Below are 8,693 nucleotides of genomic sequence, written 5' to 3'. Positions count from 1 at the left end.
AAGCTCAAAAAAGGTTATAGTAGAAAAAAAATTTGAGTTTTTTTGCTTGGAAAATTTTGATAAAACACAAAAAAATTTTTAAATGTTAAAACATTGCAAAAACTAAACCCTTTCACCATTAATGGCTGTTAAATTGACGGGAATGGAAAATTTTTGTCTTTTTGTTTTTAAAATATTTTGAAGATAGGTGTTTAAATATTTTGGCTTATTTCTTTGTTGTTTGCCAAATTTCTATTTACATGCATTCTTAAACAAAGCCTTTGGCACACAGAGTGTTTACATAAAAAATATTAAACACTGATTAAACTAATAGTGTGCTTAATAACAGCTTTTAATTCAAACTGACAATTTTTTACAGATTATGTCCTCCAATGTTGTATAAGCGGTAATTTGAACGATACATTATACAAATCGCATAGTTTGTTTGGGATATCACTTGAAAATGAAAGTAACATCCAAAGCCTTGAATATCAGAAATACATTGGGTAAAAAATGTTTATTCCATATGTATGATTATATTGACAAAAATGAAAATATGTTTCCAGATATAGTACGTTTGGCTTTTTATCTTCCGATATAATGATTCTATGCAACCGACCTCAATTATCATTCTCAGTTATCATTAAATAGAAATCATTTTCGTAGAGAGTATTTGCAGTAAAATGACATGTGAACTTTTGCTGCTTGTAAATTTAGGAAAAACTATTGAAAAACGATACTTTCTGTCTCATTACTTGAATTGCATCGTAGGCTTTTTTGGGAAATTTTTCCAAAAAAACGCATGTGAGGGGTATGTATTCTTCTTTATCAATTTATGTAGCGCCCCGCTGGGGTTGGGGTTTTTAGTAAAAGACCATTTACCATTGTGAGAAAAAAGAAAAAGGAATAAATGACCAAAAGAATTCCCCTTTTTTTCACTTTAATTCCTATATTTTCATGGGAAATTAAACTGAAAAAAACTGCCCCCGGCGATTCGCACCCGTTTTTTGCTACTTTTTCTTATGAACCCGGGGGTTTTCTGTCTAAAAAAAAGCAAAATTTTTGTCGGTTTTTTCGTATGGGAAATTTAGAAAAAAATTTTTGTTTTTGACCCCCGTGATAAAATGCCTTATATCCTACTTCAGCCGCTTGTTTGTAATTTTGGGTTTTTCGCTGTGTAATAAAATTGGGTTTAAAAATGTATGCTTCTTCCCATCTGTCTTACTATATAATCAATTACAAAAAAAATGATAAAATTTCCCGGGTTGAGAACCCGCACTTATTTTTTTTTTTAAAAACCTTTTGTCTTTCGGGAAAACGCGTTAAGGATATTTAGTTTTTTCTTTTTAACAATATTCTGTCTACAAAAAAAAATTTTTTTAAGAAACAAGAAAAATTCTGGTTTCCCATTCGTTATATATGTTTTTCAAAAATTTCAAAATTTTGCTTTTTAATTTACATTTATTTTTTCAAGCAATATTTACTTTTAAAAATGAAATTTGTGATTTCCCAAAAAATTTCCCGGTCAAATTAAAAAAAAGTGTAGTCATTTTTAAAAGTATTTTTTCCCTTCAAATAAGAGTTCATCTTGTTAAAATTATGTAACAAATCGATAACGTCATCTTTGCAATAAAAAATCTCTTTGGGCAACGAATTAACCCCTTACATTGCTTGCAAAAATTTAAAAAAATAAATTAAAAAAATTTTAATAATAAAAGTAACTAAAATTTTAAATTTAAAGCTTCAGAAAAACTTTGTTTTTAGAATCAACGGGTTGAGAAAAATTTTATAAAATTTAAAAATCATCTTTTGTGCACCCTTTATAAAAAACACTTTATGCCGCAGTCTTTTATGGCATTTTGAAAATTTTGGTTTTCTTCTATTCTTTTTTATTCCGTTAAAAATTTTTTAAAAAAAAAATTTTTTTCACCCTAAGTAAAATTTTTTCAGGTTTTAAAATTTTATGTTTATCTGTGTTGCTGACTTTTAACCTCAAAATTTTTTATTTTTTAAAAAGCCTTTTTTTTGTTCTTTTTTTTTCCCGTAAAGGCACATTTACCTTCATTTTTTTTGAAATGGGTCGGAAGTTTTACGATTGCGGTTCAATAAAGAACACATTTTCATATGTTTAAAACTAAAAAATATATAATTTTAATTCTACTTAAGTCGTTTCTAGGTGTGTCGGCTCTAGGTAGCTTGTACCACCTATGTACCGGCTAACTCAAGCTTGATCAAGCCTCTTCATGGACGGTATTGGTAATTACAGGCTACCGTTTACGCCGTCAAACACCGGCTTGAGCAGTAATCAACATTTCTAAACATGAAATGTTGGAATTTTGAATTCAGAAACATCTGCAGATGTGTTCATACGGCGGTGATCATGGAACATCAATTGTCACAAGTTCATGCCATTCCATGAAAAGCGGCAAAATGGTACCAAACTAAAAGATTACATGTGCCCTTAGCGAGGAAATAATGCGCGGAACTTAACAAAATAAAATTTTTAAAAAAGGTCAGAGGTTATGAAGCCTTTTGCGGATTTTCAATGACATGACGTCAAAGACAAAACAAAAACATAGTTCAGATATATTCGGGGTCAAGAAAGGCATTACTGTAACAAATGTATAAATGAACAATATGTTTTTGAAAGAAGAAACTAATTTGATCTTCTTGATTCTTTACTTGGTGTTATTTTCGGTTTGATGTTGTGTCAAAAAAGTTAAGTAATGTATATGCTTTACGCCTCAGGTTCCTCTGTAATCTTATATAACATATTATGGAGAATGCATAGCATTGTCTGGACGACGGTCCTTACAATTAAAATATTTATTTTATCTCGAATTAAGTGCTCTATTTGTATTACGAACGATTTTGTTTTTTTGAAAACATCGTTGAACACTTACACGTAAATTGTTTTTAGCGTAAATAATTAGATAGCCTCCAGAGTGCATTAAAATCGTCAACAGAGATCATGTTAGAGGTTTTGTCGAGTCTGCTAATTTCAAATCATATGCTGTTGTTTTCTTGTTTGTTTGGTTTGTTTTTGTTTTTTTTGGTTGTATGTTTTGGTTTGTTTATTTTTGGGATGGGGTGTGTCTCATTTATTCTGTTTATATCTTAATATCCTTGCCGGTCCCACTGTGATTTGGCAACAGTTGCAATAAAAATATATCAAAGAACCAAAGAAGTAGACTATACCAAATATAAAAAACACTACAGGTGCTGTCTAACAAAGTCGTTGGGAAATGCAGTAAATAGAGAATATTGAATGAGTGTAAGTTCAATACTGTATTTATTGCACGAGTTGAATAAAATCATATTATGCGAGCCTCTGGCGATTCAGTAATGAACTTACACGAATTTAATATTCTATTTATCACACACCCAAAATAAAGACCGTTTAAACTGAAATAAGAGTCATTTTTCATTGACGCGCCTATAATACATTAAGCGCGTCTTTACACTATGTTCGTATAACGCTAATGACGTCACGTCAAAATATATGCACGGCCGTGCAATACCATATTTACGGAGTCGCAAAATCGGCACGGGTGTGTGATAAAGCAAAATATATAACGCCCGAGTCTTATATATCTTTACGAACGTAACAAAAAATAATTTAAACAGAGTAAATGTTCAATAACGTACGAAATCTGCCATATGATATGACATGTCCAATACGGCTTACGCTATATGGCAAAGGAAGTCACAAGACATATATGTTTACAGTCCATCTTTTAAGTCATACAGTGCACGTATAAGCACAATAAAGATGGAGACGTTTGACGCTAACGCGACCTTTTGGTTATCAGTGTCTGGTTTTTGTGCTTAATGATATCTACGGAAATGATACAAATGTCACAAACTGTGAAAAGTACAAAAATGATGTCGTAAAAAATATGTAAGAGTTGACAAAAATGGGATGCCCATTCCTTGTCAAGCGATCAAAACAGTGGGAACATTGAAAACACTGTAAACGAAGACAGACAACAAACAATTTCTCGATTTTAGACTGTGCTGAAAATTTCTGAAGACAATATATAAATATTCTAACTATTGGTGAAGAAACCGTCTGTTTGTACAAAAGTGTAAAACAATTCAGCAACAAAAATTTTGTACGACATCAAACAGACATTCATTAACCATTTCTGACTAGGAAGCTCATTGTTATCGCTGTTCTCGTTTTCATTCGTAATTCATTCCCCCAGTAGAATATGACCGATCAGAAAAGTCGTAATTAAAGCTTACTTCTTATTCATTGTAAAAGTGCTGATTGATTGAGGACAAGAATAGAATAGAATAGAATAGAATAGAATAACTTTTATTTCCAATCAAGGGTCATGTTAAATGACATGTGAATCACAATAATAATAATGAGATCAAAGATCAAATAAAGACGTTAAAGAAACTAAAACTTGATTTGTATTATAGTAACAACAATAAACGTAAAGAAAAAACAAAAACAAAACAAACAAACACAGCAAATGACAGGGTTTCGCGAACTATAATTTAAATTTAAACATCATAACTACATAATTAAATATTTGAATTGAAAATTACATTTTGTTTTTATTTTTCGAATAACATTTAATTTACACAAACAGATAGCGTATACCTGTTTTGTAACAAAACTGTACAATACACATGTCTCTCTCAAAAAAAAAAAAAATTATATATATTTATATATATATATACCAAGTTAAATTAATTTATGTTTTCTCATTATCATTTCTGAGTTTAAAACAAGTAAAAATAAAATCTACAAATTGTTTTATGATTTTTTCATCTTCGTTGCTCATTAACCAAATAAATTTGCTTATTTCAGACAAGTTTAAATTCTTATCTGTTATTTCATTATATAAAATGCTGCGTTGACTAGTAAAAGCATTGCAAGCAGTAACAAAATGTAGCTCTGCTTCAACTTCATTTGAGTTGCAAACTTCGCAAAATCTTTTATCAGACTTGATTTTTTTATATCTCCCAATCTCTATTTGTAATTTGTGAGAACTTATCCTTAACTTTGTAAAACAAGCTCTAATATTTTTATCTTTGATTACTGCTAAATAAGGTTCCCTACAAAAATTTGTTTTAAACAGTGCATAAGTACGTAGTTTTCCATCATTATCAACAGCATTTTTTAATTTATCCATATATCGAATTTTAAAAGTGCTCAACAGTTGTTTTTGAACAACAACATACAGATGCTTATCACTATATTGACTTTCAGGTATTTTAAAATATTTTAGTATGAAGAATACATTGGATAACCAACTGCTTTTTTTACAATTGTACAAATTTTCACTTTCAACATAAGCATTTTTTAAAATATGATAAACAAGATCAACAAGGAAAGGCGGCGTTCAATGAACGCAACCCCCATATGACCCAGCAACAAGAACCAATGGCAAGGAGCCCAGGCGGACCCCAAACAAAAACAGGACAGGGCAAAGAAATTGGTTCAAATAAACTTTTAAAAGTTCACTAATTGGAGGTTTGGTTAACCTTGTATAATACTTAATACAACTGATTATGCAATCAAAATATAAAGGAAATCTCCCTAATTCACCTAAAACAGCATCATTGCATGCTTTTTTGTGAACCCCTAACACATGTTTTAGGAATTTTGTATGTAATTTTTCACATGGCATGTCATTAAAGTTATATTTAAAGTTGAACGATGACATTTTACCTTACATCTTAATTTTAATAAATTTTCACCTCAATTATAAGTATATCTGCATTAATGATGAATTGCTATACAATTTCAATCTTATTTTGCCGAAACACTCGGATTGCAACTGGATATAATATCGCCAATATTTGAAATCCCCGCCATTTGCAATAGCTCTCGAGGCCGATCGGTTTCAATTCGGAATTAACAAATTTGCATACGGAAAAGTTCGGAAATGGTATAATTAGAAACAAGTTTGAAATCCTATAATTAGAAAAAACGTTCAACAAACTTGCGACACTAAAATACTCATACGATTTTATGAGACGTAATATGAATGACCGATGCAATTTCATGTTTGTAATAAAAAACGATATGAAAAGCTGTTTATAAACTAAGAAATGTAGCCTAGATATCCTCCATTATGACTAAATAACGCTTGTTTGAAAAGTTTGTACGAACACAATCGAAAACAGAACAATTTAAAGTCATGAGACTCTCACTAGATTTGCTGTTTTGTAAACAAGAAGATAACATTCTAATAAAATTACCAATGTTTTATGTCGTACGGGGGGTAGAAAGCTGTTGTTATTTCAACTTTGCTGTTGAAATCAAGAAAATTACAGAGGTGTTTCTAGGCCGTCCGTTCTTTATGATCGGTTCGTACCGGAACTAAAAACGTACCTAGCTAAATGCTAAGCTTCCTTAATTTTTGTATCGAAATAATATGGCATAGTGCGCGTTATGTATATATTATGAATAAAAATTTGACAGATCAAGCATATGATATCTGATATAAGAAAAGAAAGATAATTTGGCAATCTGATGTAATAAACTTTAGGGTGTCATCAGATTAAATAACCAGACAGACAACTGCATACACAAGCCAATACAGACTCCATAGAATGCTATATGCATGTATATACATGTATATACATGTACTTTAATTTAATAAGCAAGTAAGACTGGGAAAAAGGACCATATCATAGTTCAGAATCTGAACTTCAGATGCCTAAAATTTTTGAAAATGATCACTCAAGACCTGATTTTTTGTAACAGCCTTTTGTAAAAGTACACATTATGGAGAATAATTGTACTAATGAGAATTTCAATCCAATACAAAACACAGTGCAGCCTCTGATAAATATTATTTCTTTACAATGAACAGTTACATTCCATTGAACTGAAAATAAGATTGCCAAGAATTAAATCCCAATCTTTGGGTAGTCATATATATGGCACAAAACCACAACAGCATACAAAATGTTTTTCTAGTATTTAAGAAAATTATGACATCTTAGCCAAGAGTGAATTGTTTATATCTATTTAATCCAGAAAAATTGTTTTTCTTCATCAGGTTTACTTATGATAAATAAAATTTTTGTGTTTTCACAAGTTAACTTGTATTAACTATCCCCTAAAAATATTTGCAAAAATCTACTCCCATTTGAAATTTCCTTCTTGCATTGCTATTCAGTGCAAAGCTTGCGCCTTTAAACTTATCCAGAGTATCCAGTCTTAACTTAAATATTAGATCAGTGACACCCTGCTATAGCTTTTTTACCATATCTATAAAGCAAACAAAATAATTTAAATGCAGATGATTCTAAATTCCAAATTTCACCACTTTATGTTCAAATGTTAAATTTCCGCTTAAGCAAGTGCTACGAGGGGGGCATGGAAGGTAAGTTGCACTTTCCAGTATCGTCCATGAACAGGGTCACCAAATCAAGCCTGCTACATTTTTCAATTTTGTTCTTTTGGGCTTTCTTCAGGGAATTCTTCATTTCTCTATTTTCGATGTCAAATGTACCTTTTTGAAATTCAGAATAAGACCACAGATTGTAACACTGTTTTGCAAAATACTTTTTAATCTTAATTTACACTCCACTTTTCTTGCATGTTCAGGACCACATTTTGGAATGTTGTTAAAATAACAAACACAGATAAATTTGAAACATGTATTTTTAAAACATCGCAGTACACAATAAAATATTTTCAAATGAACAGCAGATCTTAATTTTTCTTACTTCTCAAAATTGTGCACCAGTGTCTTCTTTTTACAGTCATAGTTTAATACCATGTTGTCTTGTGTTGTCTTGAAGATGCCAATAATGTAGGAGAAAATAAATTGATATTTTAATTCCAACCAAACTGTATTAACTTGTGCTTACCCCTAATCAGTTTCTGATGTATGAAAAGCCATTGTGACTTTGACCTAACAACCTCCAAGCTAATGCTTTAATTACTACTCATCTAAGCCAATGTCCCAGCAACTGTTCAAAAACTTGGGACAATGAGTTTACATGTCACTAAGGCATTGAACTATATAATCAAATGGACTCATTCTAAAATACTAATGACAATCAGGCATTTTTTCCTTCTAAAGTTACATAAACCACTGTTTGGTCACAAGTGATTGTTTAGTCCACTCATAACCAAATATGTACATAGATAACAAAATGACCACTTTACAAAATTTCAATAATTTGACGTTGACCTTTTTTAAGACAAATATTAGCAGTAATAAGTGAAAATAAAATAATTTGACATTTTTTCAATATTTATTTTTCAAGGTCATACATTGTCAAGGTGAATTTGAGTTTGATATACATGAAAGTCGTTGAGTTTGGAAATGAAGTTACTCCATTTAAAGGTAACAAAGTAAGCCAGTTACTGAGAAAAAACAAGAGAATTTCATTAATTTGACCTTAACATCAATGGCAAAGTTAAGGTCACATCTAAATTATTCAATTGTTTGTTGTGGCAAGTTTAAATCAAATCAATATATAAATAACAAACATTATGGACAAATTTAACCAAAATTCAATATTTGACCTTACAAGTCAATGTCATATGAGTTCAAGGTCAAGATCAGTTCAACCTTCCTGAAGGCCTAGTATTATTTCCAAAAATGTTATCTTGTCAAAGATATGAAGATAATCCATATTTATCAATTACCAAGGTTAAAGTCATTTATAGCAAAAAAAAAATCAATAAAATTTAACCTTCAATGTCAAGGTATAAAAAAGAAAACATAAAT

This window comes from Ruditapes philippinarum, unplaced genomic scaffold, assembly GCF_026571515.1.
Source record: "Ruditapes philippinarum isolate M1 unplaced genomic scaffold, ASM2657151v2 ctg7141_1_1_1_1, whole genome shotgun sequence".
In the NCBI taxonomy this organism is placed as follows: domain Eukaryota; kingdom Metazoa; phylum Mollusca; class Bivalvia; order Venerida; family Veneridae; genus Ruditapes; species Ruditapes philippinarum.
This window is presented reverse-complemented; position numbering follows the sequence as displayed.